General features: G+C 36.8%; 1 pseudogene across 1 annotated transcript; it reads left to right on the plus strand.

Annotated features, from left to right (window-relative positions):
* Positions 1–9,940: 9,940 nt before the first annotated feature.
* Positions 9,941–18,403, plus strand: LOC149258129 (putative inositol oxygenase; annotated as a pseudogene). The gene is made up of 12 exons (XR_016256779.1): positions 9,941–10,058; positions 10,186–10,254; positions 15,466–15,586; positions 15,670–15,751; positions 16,394–16,598; positions 16,794–16,853; positions 17,056–17,109; positions 17,235–17,357; positions 17,450–17,519; positions 17,615–17,693; positions 17,791–17,872; positions 18,007–18,403. The product of XR_016256779.1 is annotated as a putative inositol oxygenase (transcript).
* Positions 18,404–23,315: the final 4,912 nt, after the last annotated feature.

The raw sequence follows: 23,315 nt of genomic DNA on the forward strand, positions 1-23,315 counted from the left end.
TTGAAATTGTAGAGTATCAATGATCATATTCTTTTCTTCTATACATGTCTTGAGTCTAGAAATCTCTTCATAAAAACTATCCACATCTATAGCATCCATGTAATCATCATCTTCAAATGCCATTAAAAGTTTATAGTCATTACCTCGTTCATCTTCATCACTATTTGATAGACCATCACTGTCTTCATGAGTGTAGTAGCTTTTCTTATTTGCATTCTGTTTTTTGTTCCATCTAGCAGGTTCCTTTCCTTTGTCAATCTTATCCTTATGAGGACATTTGGCAGCATAATGACCTACTCTTCCACAAGCAAAACATTTAAAAGGTAGCTTACCTCTGAACCTTCCAGTACCCCGTTGAAGCTTTCTGACAAAATTTGATTCTTCTTCTTCTTCTGGCACGTGATTTGATTCATAGTAGTCTCCTTTGCCTGAAGCCTTAAAAGCAGCTTCTCTCCTGTCTGATGGACCTCCTTTTCTCATTTCATAAGCATTTAGAATTCCGTGTAGCTGAGACATAGTAAGAGTTCGTAGATTTTCCTTTTCTTCTATTGCAGACACTTTAGATTCAAACTTGGGGGACAATGATCTTAGGACTTTTTCAACCACAACAGCCTCCTTTATTTCTTCACCCAAGTTTTTCATGCAATTAACAATCTCATCTACCCGAAGGAAATAGTTAGCCACACTTTCATCATTATACATTCTGAGATTCTCATACTGAATCCTGAAGGTTTGAAGTTTTGCACGTTTTACCTGTTCATCTCCTTCGTAGCTCAAAACAATCTTGTCCCATATTTCTTTTGTGGATTTATATTGCATAACCTTCACGAATTCAGATTGAGATAGACATCCTAGAAGAGTATTAACCACCTTTGCATTTGTTTCATATTTCTTCTTCTCAGCTGGATCTGTAGGAGTAGCTGATGGAAAAGTATACCCTGTTTCTATAATGTCCCATACTTATGTACCCAAAGATTGAAGATAGGCAGTGACTCTTACCTTCCAATATACGAAGTTTGTCCCATCAAAAATCGGTGGCCTGATTGATGCTTCCCTCTCGTAGTTGCTCATGATGTTAGATCTTCCTTCAAGCGATCAAGCTTCTTCAGAAGGACTGGCTCTGATACCAATTGTTGGAAATAATACTGAGAGGGGGGGTGAATCAGTATTATCAAATTCTTTTCAATATATCTTCCTTATTTATACTTTGAATAATTCTTCAAATATTGATCATTACTTTGTATGTCAGTATCATAAAATAATGAGCATGAACAAGAAAAGCAAATAGTCACACAAAATAACACCAGATATAAGGTGGAAACCCAATGTGGGTGAAAACCACCTGCTGCAATATGTCTCTATCTTCTTTCAATTAGAAACTCCTTTTACAATGATTTTGTACCGGTGCAGTCCTTTACCAGTACGCAGGCTACAACCTGCAGAGAGCTACAACTCTCTCTCGTTTTCCAGTCTCTCCTGGAAGGGAGCTAGAACCCCCTACTTCTTTTCTTTCAAGGACCACTTTTCATAAATTTTCAAACCGGATCCAAGAATATCAAATAATCATCAAGTACATACAAATCACCCAAACTCCTTATACAATCACCCAACTTCTTATACAATCACCCAACTTCTCAGAATGTTGTAAACAGAAAGATAGTACCAGAAATATAAACCCAGAACTCTGCAACAATAGATAAAAGATAACCAACAAATGTTTTAAGATAGATCCGCAGTTTTTCCTTATCTGGACTGCGTGACTCCGCACCCTGCCTTCTGTTTCCCTGCGTATCCACGTAGAGCGACTTCTGCTTCACTGCGTATCACCGCAAATCACCTTCTGCCTTTCTGTGTACATTTACTGTGCCAACGCACCTGTTCCTTCTATCACGCCGCGTACTTCTATTACCTCTGCAGGCTTTCCTTCTATCGCGCCGCGTACCTCTGATCTTGTTCCGCACTTCTTCTTCTGTCTTGCTGCGTGTGTCCGCGCTGTGCCCTTTTATTATGCCGCGTACCTCTACTGTATCTACGCACTGCGTCTTTGATCGCACTACGATCCCCCGCACTGTGCCTTTCTGTTAACCGCGTACCACCGCACTGGACCTTTCACCGAGCTGCGGTCTTCCGCAGCTGACTGTGAAATACCTACGAACCTTTGATTTGAACCTAATTAACAAACCTCCGAAGAGCCACTGACAGTCAGATGCCCAGATCTGATCATGCACCCGAGAGATCACACTTCATAGATTCACTTTCAAATTCACTTTTATATAGATCAAGATTTTTAAACCGATAACCCAATATTTCAGATCTTAAGATATTCAATTTGCAAAAGATACCTTGGCCAAGTGATCTCCTTCCCTATTTATAATCAAGCCCTCATTCACACCATGGGGCAAACCATCAAATAACCAAAACAAGGGATCCAAACCGGGGCTAAATTAGATCCTATACCACGGGCCAAAACCATAGGATCATGAACGACGGGCCAAATACCGCGGGCCAAACATAAGAAAACCCACGTGAGCGCGCTTCTCTGCCTTGAAGTGAGTGAACTGGGGGACCGCACCTTCTGAACGGGTAACCTACGGGTATGACCGCATTTCCTGCACGGCGTGCCCGCGGGTCCACACCTTTTGAACCATTCACCTGCGAACCTCTTAATTTCCAACATTTTGAGAGCCTGAACAAAACATTTCCACTAGAGTGAGTTGCCATCAAGTACAACACCTGTAACATAGAGCCATACCAGAATCATAATGCCAACAAAGAAAGGGAGGAATGGAAGAATGACGAAGAAGTGTGGGCACTTATTCGAAAGTTACAACAAGATTCTCGTACATCTGATACATTTAGCTGGAAAAATGATTCGTTATGATATAAATATCGCTTATACCTCTCTAAGAATTCCCAACTCAAACAAAAGATTCTTCTGGGATTGCATGCTTCTCCCTTAGGAGGGAACTAAAGATTTTTAAAAACTTACCACAAGGTTAAGAAGGAATTTTTTTGGGATGGCCTTAAATCAGATATTCAAAAGTTTGTGGTGGAATGTTTGGTTTGCCAACAAAATAAAGCTAAAACAATTAAGACACTAGGTCTATTACAACCTTTATCCATTCCAAGCTAACGTTGGGAGGAGGTTTCAATGGATTTTATCACAGTTTTACCCAAGTCTGAGGGAAAGAGTGTCATCATGGTGGTAGTTGATAGACTTACCAAGTATGCACACTTTTGTGCATTATCACATCCATTCAAAGCCAGTACAGTTTCTACTGCATTTATGGAAACAATTCAAAAGCTACATGGAAATCCAAATATTATTGTAAGTGACAGAGATCCCATTTTTACTGGAAATTTTTGGACAAAATTATCTTCTTGTCTTGGTACTTAGTTATCTCATAGCTCATCTTATCATCCTCAATCTGATGGGAAAAATGAGATAGTAAACAAATGTTTGGAAGGATATCTTCTTTGCTTTGTATCTGATAAACAGACACAATGGGTCAAATGGTTGCGTTTGGCTGAATGATAGTATAACACTTCCTTCCATACTGCAACAAAAATTACCCCATTTATGGCACTTTATGGATATCAGCCACCATCCATCACATCATATTTAAGAGAAAATTCTAAGGTTCAAGCAGTGGAACATCACATCGAGCATCAACAACAAGTTCTCCAACTATTAAAGGATAACCTCATGTTGGCGCAAAATGGAATGAAACAACAAGAAGATCAACATCGCAGCAAAAGAAGTTTTGATGTAGGTGACTGGGTATTCCTATGGCTACAACCATATAAACAAATGTCCCTCAAACAAGCTAATAAGGATAATACATTATCACCAAAGTATTAAGGTCCATACAACGTGTTGCAAAAGATTGGTACTATGGCATACAAATTGGAGCTTCCTGTAGCTTCTTGAGTGCACCCAGTTTTCCATGTTTCATGTTTAAAGAAGTTTATAGGTGACAAGCTCCCAATTCAAACAATGTTGCCAGAACTTGATGAGGAAGGAAAAATTATATTGGAACTAGAAGCAGTCATAGAAACAAGAAAACGACAACTAGGAAATCTATCCATTTCAGAGTATCTCATCAAGTGGAAGAGCTTATCCGCTGAAGATTCCACATGGGAGGATGATAATTTTATACAGAAGCATCCAGAACTACTCAAGCATTGAGGACAACACATTTTTGAAGGAGAGGGGCATGTTAGGTCCCTATAATACTAGTGATGCCCCTATTACTATTGTAGTTGTATCCCTTATTAATATTGTTGTGCCCCTGTTGTTCCCATATTGTTATTTCTGTGCCCGATAGAATCCCTCTATTGTTATTTTTGTGCCTTTATATTATTATTGTTAGGTCGGCTTGGTTATATTGTGACCCCTTAGACTCCTATAGATAGAAAGGAGGTTTTGTCATTTGAATCATCCAAGAATTGTTCATTTGTGTAATGTAAAGGAGGTTGCCCCCTCGAAGAGGCTAAATTCTAAGGCGTTCAACTATCTTTTCTATCTTCTTGTGAGTTAGTTTGAGGGGTATGAGGACCTCATGCCGTAGCTTTAAAAGCCTCATGCCAAATTTTAGATAGAGAGTTGAATGATTTGGGTTTAGTGTGCTTGTATTTTGGAAAAAGACATGCACCATGGAAACAATCACTCTGTTAAAAATTACAATTACAATGAACAAATCTACCGATACAACCATAAAGGGAGTTAAAATCATGTTTTCTAAGAATCAAGGAAATTTGTGTTGGGTGTGGAGCCTGATTATCTTCTGTATTCAAAGGTTTCAGCCGAATATATACCCCAAGAAGACTGTACACCCCTCCACGCGGGGGGGTGCGGGGGGGACTTGTCCCCCGGCGGGGGTCCAGTGGCCAGTAGTCCCCCGGCGGGGGTTCGGGGGCAGCACCCCCTAAACTAAAAATAGATGTAAAATTTCCTCGTAAAAGTCTAGTAATTTCTAGTCAATCTGGGCCGTTCATTAGGCAGATGATTTGACGGTGGAAGTTATGTTTAATTTAGGGTTTTTTTGCCCTAGAAGGCAAACCCTCTCTATATATGAGGGAATTGTATTGCGTCTATGTATCTCTGCATTCTAAGTGAGGAAGAGAGAGGAGATTGAGAGCGAAGAGGGTGTGACAGCAGATCTATTGTAGGTTGTATCTCTTCAGTTTGCTGGATAATATAATAAAAGAAGGACTGGCTATTTCTCCATGGATGTAGCCCAAACTGGGTGAACCATGCATATCTGTGTCTCTCTTGTTTTATGCATTTTCTATGTTTATATTTATGTAATATTTTATGTGTTCCATTGCTCGGTAATATATAATTTTCTAACAATTTGAGAAAGCATTAGTTTTAGTGACATATCTTCGTGTGGCAGATTGATTTCATTTCACAACTTTCTCTTGCATGCCATTCATCATAGTGTCTTTCCTAGCACCCATCTGTTATCCATATCAATGTGACTCTAGTGATGCGCCATCATTGATCTCATTTTTAGTTTCATGCATCAATTTGTGCCCACAAGTGTATCACTTGAAAATTTGAAGCAATACCACCAATGTTTGATGAATAGTAATGACCAAAATCATATTATTGTTGGCATAAGTTGTGCATATGCACTTCATTATCATACACTTTAAACTAAAGAATGAAACATTTCCTAATTATCGAGCTTAGCTCCTGATCCAATAGTAGAATACCATTCAAGGCTCAAATTATAATATTTGTTTTTCAAAAAGTAATTAAAAACAAAAACACTCAAGGGATTCACTACACAAGTAGAAACAACATAACACAAGAAAGATGAAAAGGAACCCCAAACAGGTTGGAAACACTTAAGACAATAATGAGATATAAGAGACAAAGGATACAATCAAATGGTGGAAGTACAAGAAAGAACAACCAAAGGTGGTAGGAGGAGTAGTAACTCAATGAGATTTATTCTAAGAGGCCACCAACAATAGACTATAATTGATTGCTTATGAAATGGCAAGATGTGAAATTAGTAATAAGTAAGATGTGTCATTACCATGTCAATGGTTTTTTTTTTTTTTTCAAGGAGAAAATAAACCCCCAATTTTATTCATCTAAAATAAGAACAATCTTACATTTGCATATGTTGAACACAATCAAGCAATAACGCTTCATGGCTAAGAAGGAAAATAAGCTTAGGGGAATATACCTACACCACAAAAAATGGCTAACAAAGGATGTAAAAAAACCCCAACAAACATTACATGAAATATCAAAAAAAACTATAATAGAGTATAGGCCGCCATCATAGCCCATGAAAAATCCCCCAAAACCATGCCTCATACTAAATAAATCATGGCATCAAATCCTAGCGAAAAGATCACAATGACAGCCAAATGGACAATAGTACAAAAGTCCCTTGAAAAAGGAAAAAATGACGATAACGAGAGGCAGAGTGATGACACACCTAAACAAGACCATGAGCGGAACCTGGATCGAAGCAGAGTGATGGCAACAGAGACACAAACGAAAGAAAAAAAGACTAGAACACATGCAAAAGGCCACAACGGAGCATCTAAAACTACTGCAGTGAGAGCCCCAACAAAAAGACATTGGCATCACCAACAAAGGATGTATACGCTGGCAATGCGAATAAAAAGAGGCATGAACCAGAGGGCCAAGCAGTTAGGGTTCAACCACCCAACCCTCCTCTCCCTTAACTCTTTCCTTTTTATGTCAATGAAATTAACTTAATCCAAGGGAGCTAGAAATTTCCTGTGGCCAACACGTGCACCATAACCACCATATCTCCTTTAGTTAATTGGGGTTTCTTACTAATAGTTACATGTCAAAACTAGAACCAAATTAAGGCTCATGATTAATCCCCCCTTCTTCTCATATATGGAAGAGAGAATGCTATCACACTATACATATGAGCAGTGCCCTAGGGATTATGGGTTGGGAAATTATATATGCAAAAGGGATAAATATTTTGTAAAATATATTTTTGGTCCATTCTTCATATCAAGAACCCATTTTCCTAGCCAAGATTTTGTTGAAGGATTTCATTTGTTTCTTGAACTACTTTGTGGGAAGTGGTTTTCTTTTTGCAAATTAGAATGAATCTATTTTTTCTTATTTCGAGCTAGATTAGCTTAGTTCCTTTTCTTAGGAGACTTGTATACTTCGTTGATTATTCTTACCAAGGCGGGGGGTGGGGTATAAATACCATTTGTAGAACATAATATGTTAGATTTGTTTCTTTCGATTCCAAGTTAATTAAATTAGTTATTTGCATCGATTCATGATTTCCATATAAGGACTACTTTGAACTGTGAACCTAATAGAGTCATATGATAAGAATTTATGTCGATGGACTATTCTATACATACATGTACTCCTTTATTAGCTCATTATAGTTTCATCCTTCTTTATTTCTTTCGACATTAATTAATCTTTTCCTTTCTACAATTATTATAGATTTCTAATGTTGTCATTTAGTAGATTTGGGCTAATCCTATTTGTTGAATTGTTGTTTTCTTTTTCTTTATTGTTTTATAGACTAGTGTTTGAATTGTTCTTTAGTAGCTATGGAGTAATCTTGTTTGTTAAATTATAGTTCTTAACATCATAGTTTGTAGGATACTGTTTTGAATGTTTTCGATTGCATTCTTTATTCATCTTTAACAATAAATCCCATCAATATTGGTTGTTAAACCATATAGTTGAAAAGATTCAACTATCCTAGATAAAAAAGAACTTAATTGAGACTTTCAATTTGATTTTATTCCTTACCTATTTAATGAGACATTTTCCCATAAACACCTTGTAAAAACTATCTAATGAAAAAACTTTTTAGTATTTAGAACATTAAAATAAACATTCTAACCATTGTTAAATTTACATTATATTTATTATATAAACTTTATTTAATGAAACTAATCTTACTATAAAATAATTTATATATTTATGAAAAAAAATTTAAAAAAAACTTTAATAAAAAATAAAATATTTAAAAAATATGATTGGGAATATAAGTAAAATGTTAAAATTCACACACAAAACAACTTTGCTCCTCATCTTAATTAACTATATTATATAAAAATCAAAGCGGTCATGATTAAGCAAGTCATTATATTATATAAAAATCAAAGCGGTCATGATTAAGCAAGTCATTATAATAAGGATGAACATACAAATGCACACACATTTTAACAATATGAAAGTTTGGTAATGATAACCAGATTTTGGTAATGATAATGAGAATTTGGTCATTATAATAATGCTTAATGGGTTAATGACAGACAACGATGAGCACTAAAATCTCATATTTTCAACAGTGAGCACTGATATGTTATATAAATCAAGTCTTAAATTGTTTATTTTATATCTCATATTTCCAAGGGTGAGCACTAAAATCTCTAACCTCATATTTCCAACAGTGAGCATTGATATGTCATATAAATCAAGTCTTAAATTGTTTAATTTATATCTCATATTTCCAAGGGTGAGCACTAAAATCTCTAACAATATAAAGGTTTGGTAATGATAACGAGATTTTGGTAATGATAATAAGAATTTGGTCATTATAATAATGCTTAGACAATGGTGAGCACTGATATGTCATATAAATCAAGTCTTAAATTGTTTAATTTATATCTCATATTTCCAAGGGTGAGCACTAAAATCTCATATTCCAAGGGTGAGCTCTAGTATGTCATATAAATCAAGTTTTAAATTGTTTAATTTATTTGTAATATAAATTTAGTTAGTTGGAAGCACGCGAGTGCATGATGTAGCGGTCAGGGCGGTCGGTTTGCACGCACCCCGGCCGATTTCTAATCCTGCTGAGCTACGCAAATACTGCAGTGTATTCTGCCCCATGTGGTTGTAATATGATCGTTTCGATGTGACGGTTGTCAGGTTTTTAACACGTATATGTATAAAAAAGAGGGCCCATAATGCTTCTAAAGGGAACTAGCCCCTCCCATTTAAAAAAAAAAAAAATAGTTAGTTGGAAATTTGGATAATTTTTCATTGTAAATAATAAATGAGATTTTTTTTTAATTAAAAATATTTTCCAAAAATATTTAGAAAATTGTTAAAACAACTATTAAGTTTTGAGCATTGCCTTGTCGATTATTGTGATTATCAAAACAGTTGGATATATACTATTAAATTAAGCCTTTGTGGTTTATTTTACAATTAGATTTTTAAAAATAAACTAATAAATACATTTTTTAAGAGTAACCTAACAAATACATGTTTACAGTTAATTTATATAAAAAAAATATTTAGATAAATATAATTTTCACTAACTAAAAATAACCCCAAAAATTAAAGTAAAAAACAATCATTCCAAAAAATTATTTAAAAATTAAAATCTATTTTCCTTTCTTAATAGGTCAACGTTATCCATATGATATGTATAATATTAAGGGTCAAATGGTTAGAATTGCTGGTTGCCCAACAGTCCGAATCTCACCAACATTTGTGCTTATCATCTTCATCAGCATCATCCTCATCATCACTATCTCATCCAACGCTCATTATATCAGCTTCCCTGTTTCTTCGTGCTCTCCATGAGCCACCGCTGGAATCTGAAAATCGAACTAATATTAAATTTTATAACATCGTCGTTGGTGTATAATTAATTGTTGATAAATTTAAGTTTTGTTGTATGAGATTGAATTTTATCTTAATTTATTATTTTTTAAACTTGGAGAAAATTGAAATCTTCTCGAAATAAGTTAAATTAGTTGAAGCAGAATTTCAGGTCTCTGCAAATAAAATTAATTTACATAGTAATTAACTTTATCATTCATAGTAAAACACACAGTGGAGACCCACATTTGGCACGTTTTCCAGGCCTGTCTCAACCCCGAGATGTCAAATATCTCTGGATCGGATATGCTCTCTGACTCATTCTCCTGAATCGGTTGAGGTGGCATTGCAAGCCCCAACAAGCCCTCTCCACTATATATACAACATCCCTAAATTGTACTCTTCGCCTCCTTCCAATTAAGTACTCTCTCAGTCCTCTGTTGCTCGAACCAGAGTTGCGGTATGGTTAAAATTTTGTCTCCATTTGCTTGTCTTTATATTGATTGCAGTTTGATTTGTGTATTCTCAAAGCATGGCTACAGTCAACGATATGCTCAGACCAAACAGATATATTGATTTCCTTGCAGGTTCTTTCAGCGATTCAATCAGATTTTAAGCACACTGAATTCAATTGAAGATGACAATCATCGTTCAAGGTCATCACCTTATATTGAAATGCAATGAATTTTTATTCCCTTGTCATATTCTTAGTTTTGTAATGCAATCTTTAAAAATTTTCCTCTGATGAGATGATTTTATTTTGTTGGACACTTAATCCTAAATGGTTAGTGTGGAAGTTGAATGGACAAAAGCAGTCCAAGAGACCTTGGGATCTGAAACCCAAGACTCATATATTGTACTATAAATGTATATCTGATGTTAATAAAAAATGAATTGCATGTTTTATCTTTCATATTGTCTTTGCTATCCATGTGTGTTTAACATGGTATCAGAGCAGGCGTATTCATGCCCTGCATAATTAATGTGAGCCATTTGTCTTATGGCCTTTCTGTGCAGTTTATTTCTGCCATAAACTTCATGAATATTTTCTCATGAATATTTATTGAGCTAAATTTTAGCTGCAACTTGATTATACTGCTGCTGGTGTCTGTTGTCCATAAAATTTGCTGCCCCTCTGTCTGAATGTTCAGATCCCCGAGTGTCATAAACGTTAAAAAAAAAGACTTTTTTTGCACCTGCGCCTTCATTGATTATTCTGAGCAAAGACGTTTTTTGCACCTGTTCCTTCATTGATTATTCTGTGTTCAGATCTGAAATAATTTGCCTCGGCCTTATTCCAGCACTGCCTCATAACGCATCTGTCCATTCTCAGAAGCGTTATACGTTAAATTTCTTTTCTTCATGAATAGCGCTGGTTCATGACTGCAACTGGTTGATGAATAGCGCTGGTTCAAGAACTATAGCTGCAATTTCATCACCTCCATACATAGTGTCGAGCGCCTATAGATGAGATACACCTCAGCAGTTGTTTCAGCAGTATAACGGGTATACTGTAGTCTGTGTCACGAGAGGATTCGGCAACTTTCGGAAAGAAAAAAAAACTCTCGAGTGCAGAAGAATTTGTCTCGAGAAACGCTAACTTTTCGTGCCGTCGCAGTGAGGGTTTATTTCTGTAAACGTTTCCAGAACGTTATTTCTCGATTTTTTTCGTTACAAGCCTCAAGACTGGCAGGTAGAAGAGCATAAATGTGAATACTACTGAATCTGAAGTAGACCAGAGCTAACGATGGGGATAGATACAGTCTGAAATTGAATAATGGGATACAAACTAAAAACTGCTTCAAGGTTAGCAGAACGGCCTACAATTTCTAACCATCCCATCCGTCATCCACAAGCCTGAGTTGTGGAATCACCTCCCTATGTTGCTGCGTCTCTTCTGGATTCTAGTTCTCCATCGATTATTCTTTGCACACCTAATGTTTTGATTCACCAGCTCATTTTTCCCATCATGGTTGGTTTCATAGTTGTTGGTGCATAACGGCCCTTACTCTCCACATATTACCTTACGTCTCATCTCTATACACAAATTGAACCAAGAACAGTCGAACAGCCTACGGAAGTTGAAAAGTTTGTGGTCTTCTCTCTGTGCGGTGCGGACTGTAGATGAAAACAATGTGAACCTGGGACCTGTGTAGATCCCGGTACAGGCAAAGTAGGTGGTTGTAACATTGGAATACGAGGCCTCTGTTGCCCAGCCTGTATAGAAGCAAGCTGATGCTGGAAGGCGGCACCAACTTGCTGCTGGAAAGCTGTTGTCTGACCAAGATGTTCCTTGACCCTCTGATCTATCAAACTTTGAGTTTGCTGCTCTTCAAATTGTTGATAATATGCCCGAACATTTTCCTTGTGCTTGTACCCTGCATTATGCTGCTTTGTGACTGAGGACGAGTCGTGAGTTAAATAAGTATAGCAATAGTCGCAATAGTGCCTCAGTAGTCTCGGAAGAGCTCAGTGGCAGAGTGTTCTCGGCTCTCAGTGCGTAAGCATAGTTATCAATCCTCTACATCACCGTATTGTATAATGGCGCGCCAGGTTTTATGCCAATCAAAATCAGATGCGATTCTTTGGAGATAAAACTATAATTTTACCCGTCCCATAGTGACTATATTGGAAATGTTGCTATCTTTCTCAAGTTTGCTTTCTTGATATTGGATATAAGGCATGGATATATATTTGGTTTTTAGGGTTTTGTTCAAGTGGCCCGCGTATATAGTTCCAAGCAAGTACATCTGGATTTTGAAGATGGGATAATTACAGTTGGTTGTGTGATGTGAATGATTCTATCTTTGATTAGCGTTATCTATGTAAAATTATCTGGCAGTTTTGTTATATAATGATGGGTGGCAATTAATGGCATCTCGGTAGGGATTTGTTTGCTGGTTAAAATGATGATTTTATGCTTTGAATATGAGTTGGAATACGGTGGTATGTTGTCTGCGAGTCCTTTGCAGCATTTGCACGATCTTCCAGCGCTTGTATCTGAGCTTTCAATTTCATGATCATAGTAGCACTGTCATAGTGAAGCTCCTGTTTGTGTTGTTCTGAATCTACGCATAATTCTTCATGAAAATCGAAACAATGTTATATATACAGCTGAATCGAACCAGGATAATTGCAAAATGCCAATATTAAGGTAATGTTGTCGCAGGTGTGAGATCTTCCTGGGAGAGTCGGATAGTGTAGGCCTACTCTGTCTGAAGGGAACCATTGCTGTATTGGGTTATAGGTGTCTGGTGGGCGTTTATTCTTGAACAGATTCGAGTTGAATCTGCTAATATATACATGATTGATATTGGGTCGAAAATACAGAGTTTTTGTGCTGGTTGGGTCGATTAATAATGTCGAATGGAATATGGGCGCATTGTTTCATAGGTTCAAGTCATATATGCATGAATTGAGTCATTGGATTTGATTGAAGATTTCAGAAGTTCTAAATTTGCCATGAAAGAGGAAACTCCCATATACAGTGATTGATTGTGAAATGGTTTTATAATCATAATCTGAAAAATAGCTTCTGCATATAAAAGGGAAAGTGTGAATTTGCCAGTAATTGCGATTTGGGTAAAAGCGTGGAGTTCCTCCCGTTCGGCGGAAAACGAAAACTGCTCTTCAGCAATAGAGAGCGACTTGTCTAGTTTGCAGAACAGTGAAATGGTTTGGTAGCGCTAGAGAAGGCATACAGATCAAAGGAAGATATGTATTGATTTGATTCCTAATTAGCAAGTTTCGTGGTATTATAGACCGAATTAGTGTATTTTCTTAAAGGTTGTTCATATCAGAGATTTTTATTGAAGTGTTGTTAATAAGATGTCGAAATAAATCTTTTCTCGGTCGAGCAACAAAAGATGATGCAAACCACCATCCACGCAGTGCAGTAGCAAATGAACCAATTAAGATTATAAGAAGAATTTCCACAAGAGTTTTTTTGATGCTTGAAGATATTTAGCAGCTGATAGTTTTGCAGCAGTCGAGGGATTTCTTCAAAATATTAGAGGATTCAATATAGAAGGACTCGGTGATATTTGTATAATTTTCATAGTTTCAAGATATCTCTGGTTGGTTTTTTTTCCCTTTAAGCTACAGGGCTTTCTTGTGTAACTTGAAGATATTTAGCAGCTTACATTTTTCTGTGGGATTTGGAGGATTTTTAAGGTGTAGAAAAATGGCTAAGCTTGAAAGAATATTAGAGTTATTGAGAACTCTAATCGTATCCACTACTGACAGCGCAATCATAATCAATAAAGACATTATTGCTGACATTCAAAAATGTATACAAAATGCACAAGAAAAGATAGAGTTTTTGCAGCTTGAGACAAAGCTACAACAGGAAGAATTACACAAATGGAGTCATCATTCTGAACCTGTTTCTGTTCAGAACAATGAAGCAGACTCCCATAAACAACAAGTCAATATTGTTCAAGTTCATTCAGATCCAGTGCCCAATAAAGCAGCAGTTGTACATACAGATGCAGAAACTCAGTCTGCACTTCCCAAGCCCATCATCAGACCTTGGGAACAGCTTGTCCACAACAAGCACAAAACTGGTCTTGGATATGACAAGGACTTGTCCTTTCATATTCCAGACTACTCAAAGCCCATTTAGTTTCAGAGTGCTGGATTCATTCATGACAGTTCACCTGCTCCTTATGACAGTGCACCTACTCCTCATGACAGTTCAGCTTCAGCGGTTCCAGATTCTACTCCTCTTCCTCCACAGCAACAACAACAACAGATTGTAAAATGCCAACACTGTGACAGAGTTGGCCATTTGAAAGATCACTGTTTTGATCTTCATCCATGTAAGCACTGTCATAAAACCAGCCATTCTTCACACAGATGCTTCAAAAACAAACGTGTCTTGCAAGAACAAAGATTCATCTTGGATGGATCGCTTCTTGGCAATGGGCATCAACAGCCAAGAAGATATTCCAAACACATATTAGAACTTGTTCCAAAGTATTGAACAGTCTTGCAGTTGAGTTTTCTCCATCTTCTCACCTTGTACCTGCAGGGGGGGAAATGATGGTCATCTACAAGCTTCAAAGCCACATCAAGCGAGCCTGAGCCACAACCTGCCACACCAGTTTCAAAGTTGTAGCCAGAGACAAAGATGCCTGAACATGCCTTCAGTGGGCAATCTGGGACACTTCCTCTAGCAGAAGACTTCAGCTTCTTGCCAGTTTCGGAAGCATTCCAGGAACACAATTGAGAACACTTCCTCTAGCAGAAGACACTAGCTTCTTGCCAGTTTTGGAAGAGTTCCAAGAATTGCATTAAGCATTCCAGAGTTGTTGGTCATCCTTAAACCATCACAGGTTGAGACTTCCCTTTTAAGGTTGAAGTTTTACCTTTTATGCGAGTTGAGGCCTCCCTTTTATGGTTGAAGGTTTCCCTCTTTAAAACAATAGGATCACTTCCTCTAGCAGAAAACTTCAGTTTCTTGCCAGTTTTGGAAGAGTTCCGAGAACTGCACTAAGCGTTCCAGTGTTGGTGGTCATCCTTAAACCACTGCCCTTTTTACCAACATTTCATAAAGCACATTCAGCCTAGTGCTGCCATGCATTTTTTGCACATGTTGTATTACAGCGCTCTTCTTGGACTCATACATAACCCTTCGGATTAAGGAGGGGAATGTTGGACACCTAATCCTAAATGGTTAGTGTGGAAGTTGAATGGACAAAAGCAGTCCAAGAGACCTTGGGATCTGAAACCCAAGAGTCACATATTGTACTATAAATGTATATCTGATGTTAATAAAAAATGAATTGCATGTTTTATCTTTCATATTGTCTTTGCTATCCATGTGTGTTTAACATATTTTATGTTTTAAATAAATGCTTTTGCAGATCCCCTCCTAGAAGGAAATGATATCAACAAAATCCAAACGGGCCATTCACAATCCCACGTTCTTCAGTTGGATGGGGGTTTTGTCACACCAGACAGCAATGCCTTTGGTCATGCTTTCAGGTATTGAAACCTTACAGAGCACTTTACCAGGTAGATCGTCGCATGACAAATTATGTGAAAAACTAATGGTTGGGCCCTAACAGAAACTATGAAAGCGAAAGCGAGAGGCGGGCTGGTGTGCAAGAGTTTTATAGACTTAATCACATCAACCAGACATATGATTACGTAAGTTCTGTTCTCTCATTGCTAATGTCTCCCTTAATTATAAGTTTTCTCGTAACATTTTCCGCCAAGGATACATTGCTAGTGTCTCCCTTGATTACAAGTATTCTCGTAATGCAGATAAAAACCAAGTTTCTATAGACTTTGCTGGTTGAAAATATACCCATGAAAAAAATATGCCCATTTTCAATTGTGAGCTTAAGCCGACGGCGCGTTCCTTGAATATTTCGGGACATGGGCGACCTAGTCCATGTCTTTAGAATCCCAGAATATTCAGGGAGTCCATAATCTACAATTTACATAAGGATACTCTTTAATTTCATGAGTATGGATGTTTTATTAGATCTTTAATTATCAAATTCAAATTGCTGAATAGTTGGTCTTTTATCTCATAAATAAAAGTGTTTTATATACCAATTTGATGTCTGAGTAATTTTAAAATTAAATTATTATTACTACACTACAAATCTCCTTTTTTATAATTCTGTAATCAATTTGAGAGACAAAGAACTAAAAAAATCTCTGCTTAATAGAGTTTGAGGCACAATATCTGGACTGCATCACAACTGTGTTACCATGGATGCACTCACTTGTAATAAGAGTTTGGTTATCCACATTGGTGTATTATTTTGTGTGTGGTTGCAGGCATTAAGTAAGCGCGAACATTATGGTAAGCTTGACAAAACTGTCATGAGCATCTGGGAATGCTGTGAACTATTAAACGAGTTCGTAGATGAGAGTGACCCTGACCTCGATGAACCTCAAATAGAACACCTCCTACAAACAGCAGAGGCTATTCGTAAAGATTACCCAAATGAAGATTGGCTTCATTTGACTGGCCTCATCCATGGTATGAGTTGCACCCGATCTAACTCTTTGAATACTAACTTGTGCAGCAAACCAACTCTTTGAATACTAACTTGTGCAGCAAACCAACTGAGATTAGTTCAACAATAATCTATTTCAGTATATGTCATAGGATTATACTTCTAGTTGAGTTGTGATTGAGTTATAGATGAAATTGTGATTGAGAAAATGCATGCAGATCTGGGCAAGGTACTACTGCATCCTAACTTTGGAGGGGAGCCTCAATGGGCTGTTGTAGGTGAGAGCTCAGTGAACATTACCTACTGTAAAATGAAATGGAATGTATCCATCATTTACATCTCTCATGCATTTAGCTTCCTAAAGAGTCCTGAATGATATTTTAGTTATAATTCGCAGATGCTGGATTGTTCTGGGCAATGGACTGGATTGGTTGTTAATCATGTCTAATTAAAAAAACTTACATATTTGAATTTATACAGGTGACACTTTTCCTTTGGGATGCCCTTTTCAGTGAAACCATTGTTCACCACGAGGTAATGTATATCTAGCTTGTTCATTTTGCAACTTGGTATTTTTCTGAAAAACTTTGTTCTTGGTCCATTGCAAATTTCTTGTAATATACCAATGATTAAAAGGTTTTTCATATTGTTGTGTGTAGTTTTTCAAGGACAATCCAGATTTTGACAACCCAAAATACAACACCAAAAACGGGGTGTACTCTGAAAAATGTGGGCTGGACAACGTTCTTATGTCATGGGGTCACGATGAGTACATGTACCTGGTAATATACTTTCAGAAAATAAGCCAACATATCACTTCATTTCATGCCTACATAGACTGTTTGATTGTTTTATTCATTGATGGATTGAACAGGTGGCTAAAATGAATAACACAACATTACCTCCTGCAGCTCTCTTCGTCATAAGATTTCACTCTTTCTACCGTAAGCAAAACAATATCTCATTTTCTTTGTAAACCTGAAAATTCTGATTTGACTGGACTAATAACACATCTAATGGATGGTGTATTTTGTTACAGCTCTGCATCGTGAAGGTGCGTACATGCACTTGCTGAATGATGAAGATAAGGAGATGCTCAAGTGGGTTAAAATAGTCAAGTAAGAAACTGAGCAATGGGTCATTCTCATTCTTTACTTATCATAACTGTTATAATATTGAGTGCATTTCTGATCACTATTTATTTCATGTGAACAGTAAATATGATTTATACAGCAAGAGTAAGGTCAGAATTGATGTGGAGGAAGTGAAGCCATATTATCAATCACTCATCGATAAGGTTGGTCTTGGTATTCATTCATTCTACCGCTTTCCTGCAATATGCATTCATTTGAAGCTGCACTGTCTGTACAAATTGCGCTTATTTGTCTGGAAAGCTTGACTATGAATTGACTCTTTTGTTGTTTTGTGCAGTATTTTCCTACCAAATTACGATGGTGATTACCTCATGAATGATGGATTGGATTGGAATGGCTCTGATTTTTATTATGTTATTGTGTACTGAGTGGACTAGGGAATAGTTTGGTCTGCTACATGGTTATGTGTGCAGAGCCAAGTTGACATAGAACATCTAGAGTTCGGACTGATGCAAAAGAAACTAATTTGATCTGCCACATGTGATGTAATGGTGTTCGATTGTGTGGTGTCAGGCTGGCAAATAAGTTCAGTTGCCTGGTGCCAAGCTGGAAAATAAGTTTCAATTCTTCAGTCGATCTAGATTATATCTAAGGATTTTTTGAAGCACTTTCTGTTCATAGAATATTTTGTGCTTTCAAATCTGTTTATCTAGTATTTTGTGCTGTTATTTTCATTTGCTCGCGTAATTTGCTTGTGTAATTTTGTTTAAATGACAAGGTAGAAAAATTCGAATGCTTATGAAATAAACAATTTTATTTATAAAACTTGTCTTTTTCTAAATGACAAAGTTCGTACCATTTTATGGCTTGCATACAGGAATTAAGAAATGCCAAAAAACAAAGAATAAAAAAGTTTTATTTTTGAACTTTATGAGTTTTTGTCTACAATCAGTTATTGGATTACTTTTTCGAAATCCCTTTAAAAAGACATCTTAGAATTTCAAAGCTTATAAATTGATCTATCATGCAGCGCGATAGATATTTTCAACAAAATCTCGTTTGGTTATATATGTCATGTTAACAAAGCATGAATCAAGTTAACAGGGACTGAATTGACTGTAATTCTTATGAATAAGATTATTGATCAATATAATTCTTATCAATAAGATTATTGATCAATGTAATATGTAATTTTTAATGGGAAGAGTTTCTACCATTTTCTTTGAGGTAACCATCTTTGCGCCTCAAATAATTCTGTGAGCTTTTTTCACGGGGCTCAAATAATTCTGTGAGCTTTTTTTCACAGGGCTCAATATTGTTGATGGTCAAAAGCGTGCAATTTTGCTGCACAAAGAGAGATATGGAGCACATATCTACAGTCACCTTTTGATTGTATGGAAAGTAATGACGATAGTATTTATTTATATGATCAAACAATACTATTTGTAGAAATATATTAATAATGATGGTACATATAAAACAAATAAAAATATTAACAAGAAGGGCTGCATTGCAGCTAGTCCCTGCCTTAAGCGGGAGGAGCAGGGAGCGGGTGGTTGACAACTACATGGGTTGAGTTCGCAGTTAAGGCAATTGAACAGGCAGCTGCTGTGTGTGAAACGGTTACCCATGAAAGACAGTTGGAATTTACTAGCCTTGCTGCCAATCTTTTTAGCCCATGCCTTCTCAGGTCCATCGATGAAGTCCTCGACCCTCGACCTCAACTATACAGGCCTAGACACTAGAGAGAGCACTGGACAAACTGAAACATGCCTTTCGAGAAAGGTTCTCATAGCCGAGCATAGCCTATAGTTGAGAGTTGAGGCCAGTTTTTGATTTTCTCATTTATGTCTTGGAGAGAAACAAACAACACATTATCTTAATTTGAGAAGTCGTTGAGCCAATTGGTTCATGGATAATCTCAGATATCATGAAAAACACAAATACTCCTTGGGAACTGAAACTCTGCCTCAATACCTACTGCCTTTTTATCACATGACCCATCTAGTTGGACCTCTTGCTACCCTGCACTAGAGCATACATGTACTAGTAAGGTGACAACAATAACTTATGCGTTTGTAGTTTGGGTTTTATTCATTCAAGCAGATTATGCAAGAAGAAGGGGAAGCTTTTGCAATGATTGCAGACTTCTTAATGAGCCCTCGTTAAAGAAGTTGCACTCGTTCTTCATCTTGTTTTGTTGTGTTCTCATCCTCATCGTAAAGTTCGTCAGATACAAATAGTGTAAGGCTTGCGGGTGATAAACCACCTTCTCTCGTACCTTCTAAACCTAATTCCTTTCTTATGGTACCTTCTAAGCGTCCTTTTGTAAACACATCTATAATAAGTAAATGCTTTGATGCAGGGAAAATTTTAGAGGCTAATATTCGCAGATGGGCTAATTTTCCATGCTTTTTCCAAGAAATGATTTGTTAATTTCCATTTTTATAAAAATGATTCGCCAAGTTTTTATAGTATAAAAATATTTTACCTTCAAGATCACCATAATTTAATAGAGACTATACAAAAAATCATTATAAATTTGAATATTTTTACAAATATATCACCAAATATTTTATAGTTTGCACATTAGTGACTATTAAGATTCACCAAGATTTCTAAACTTTGAGATAAATTTTCATCCTTTAAATTTTCCATGCTTTGATGATTTCATTGTTTTATTTGCTTTCTACAAGCATGGCAATTCTAATACAATCTCACATGCCTGTTTATAACCCTATTTCAAGGACTATATACAACCATTCGTTTAGATAGTCATTTAGACAACCATTTCATGACCGTCTTTCATTTCGACATTCATTGAGATGTGGAGATGCTAGGACCAACTCTTTCAAGAGCAGGACAAAGGAGTTTATGGTTAGTAAGGGCTTACCTAGTTAGTAAGGTCTTCAGTAAGGAAGGAAAGGCCTGAACTGACTAGATCATCTCAATAAGCAAGCTCATATAAGCAAGCCTTAACCAACAGAAGAAGGGAGTATAAACCCTAACTAGATTATCTCAATAAGCCAAAAGAGTGGATAATGTTAGTAGGAGGGCAGGCTCCTCAATCACACTCTTAGGGACTAAAACAATAGTATTTCCATTAAAAAATGAGCCTATACATGGGATGAATGGTGTTGCTGGGCAAGATGATGGATTTCGAACTAATAAAAGAGATGTTGGTACTAGCACTGACCCATCACCGGTTCCGGGTAAACAGGCTCTGGGTGATCAACTTCAGTGGCTTCAATCACATGGCGGGGCAACCCTTGCATCCGCGGGATCATTTCCCACTGGGGTGAATGGTATATTGCATCATTCCTAAGTCTCTACAGAGCTCAACGAAGAAGGGAAGGGGAACAGAAAAGACTTGCAGAGAGCATTACAACAAGAACAACAAGCCCAACACTAATCAATAGGGCAGAGCAAGCACCTTGCAGGATCATCCATGGAACACATTCCACCTTATAGAGACCCACCAGAGACTCACGTCTCTACGTTTTATTTGCAAATTTCTATCATTATGAATTGTAATGTCATCATATCTTGTTGGGACTTTAACTCTGTTTCAGTTAGTGTGTGGCAAGGATGAAGAATAAAGTAAAACCGAGGTGTATTCTGATCAATTTATTCTGTCATATTTCGTTTCAAATATTATAAAAACAAAATCGAGTTCAATTAAGTGTTCAAGTTCAGTTCATTAAATGTTCCGACATTCAATGAAATTGTCAATGCATATCGTAATTGAACTTGTAATGTAGTCTCCAAAAGAAAAAACCACAAATATAGAAATGAAATCCAATCCCCAAATTCAACCATTCCAAAGTTGCAAACAGATGGGGGATATTAAGCCATGTTGTTTAGTTTACTTACGAGCATATCGGTTTAGTTCAACAGATTGATTGAGAACTACTGATGACGCGGACACTTCTTTTCTTAGAAGGGCAATAGCTCGTATTCTACGAGGGGTGGTACAATGGACTAGTGCTTTCTGTTCAACAACCAACCAAGTAGAGCTAGTTGCCTCCACACCTAGTTGAACATCACCACTTTAACTCCTAGTAGGAAGAGATTGAAGTGCTCTACTATCACTGACCCCACAAATCTTAGTGCTTTACTATTACTGATCAGAGGGCCCAGATGTAAGCTATAGGGACAAAGAAGAATTAGAGGTAATTCCAGAGTGTGAATTATGGTATCATAAGTAACTGTTAAACGTGCTGGTATAGCTCTTTGGACTACAGTTAATAAGAACAAATTTCAAAACACAAGACAAAATAGTGCAACAAAGAGTGTAGCCCAAGGAAAGCGTCCCAACAACATCATTTACATAAGAAAAAAAGTCGATTGGTGCATTAGATACAAAATAGCCTGACTTGTGTGTTAAATCATCCATTTGTCTCCAAACACAATACATTTTTCCAATGTATATAGAGAAAGAGAACATTATACTTAGTAGAAAATCCAAGCACAAAACATTTTGGCAACTTTACAATACAAGAAAACATGCTTAACGATTTTAGGCTTGTCACAGCCTATGTAGCACTCAGTTGTTATACCAATACATTTCAATTGATATTCAACACCCTGGGAAGGAAGATGACTTCATTAGTGAGGGCAACAAATAAAAAACTTAACCTAGTCTTCCAATACTCCCAAATCAAATTCAACTTGGCCCTACTGCCAAGATGAGTTAACTTGCTCCTCAGTTTGACTATCTATGGGCAAGTTAAACTCACCCACAATAGTTTCAATACTTTTTGTTGCATAGTTCTCCCAAGCTATTGCAGGAAAAATAAAGTTTCATCTGGAAATTGTCAATATGAATCAAGACACTCAAGAAGTTCGATGAGGGTACAACTACAGGTTTCTAATAGTGCCAGAGGTTTGGACCAGAGATAGAAACAAGCTGTAAAAATTAAAAGAAAAGGTGAAATAAAAGAGATCATAATAGATTAATTATGATCCAATCGGTTTACTCGAATTGGTCTAGACACAAGCATAACTTGATCATGTGATGGGGTTTTGCATCCAATGCACTTCTTTGACAGTGGGGGTTTGCATCCAGTGAATCATTTGAATCATATTCGATAGCCTAACAACATAGTAGTTGAACCATCGTCTGAAGCTCTTTGACAGAAAATAGCAAGGATTAGAAATCTAAGCTTTTTTCTTGTTAGAATAGTGCAAATGTTGCCATTTTAACATTCGCAATATGTCATGCACTCAGACTTGCAATTTGCAAGGATCAGAATTTCTTAATGAAAACCTAGGCATCATAGATTTGATACCACTTCTTACTCAACGGGATACCACTTCTTACTCAACGACATTAACACAAGGAATGACACACAACTCATTCACCCATAGTTCTTAAACTCTATGTGACTTTGCTTCAAAAGCTCTCGAAATGGGTGATGGGCAACATCATGAACAACTTAAGTTTTGTTTTCATAGCATGGAAGCTCTAGCTCTAATTAATCCATGGACAAAGAAACCATCAAATTATTTGCTATATGTGATCTACTCATCCAGGGGACAAGTAAACCATCAACCGAAGGAAAAACCGGCACAAAGAAAGAGAAAGCAGCATTAGACATGACCATGTGGCTCAACTTGCAATGGAGTATATAACAGAAGACATTA

This window comes from Pinus tabuliformis, chromosome 6, assembly GCF_031772625.1.
Source record: "Pinus tabuliformis cultivar Carrire ecotype Pingquan chromosome 6, CPIR1, whole genome shotgun sequence".
Lineage (NCBI taxonomy): Eukaryota > Viridiplantae > Streptophyta > Pinopsida > Pinales > Pinaceae > Pinus > Pinus tabuliformis.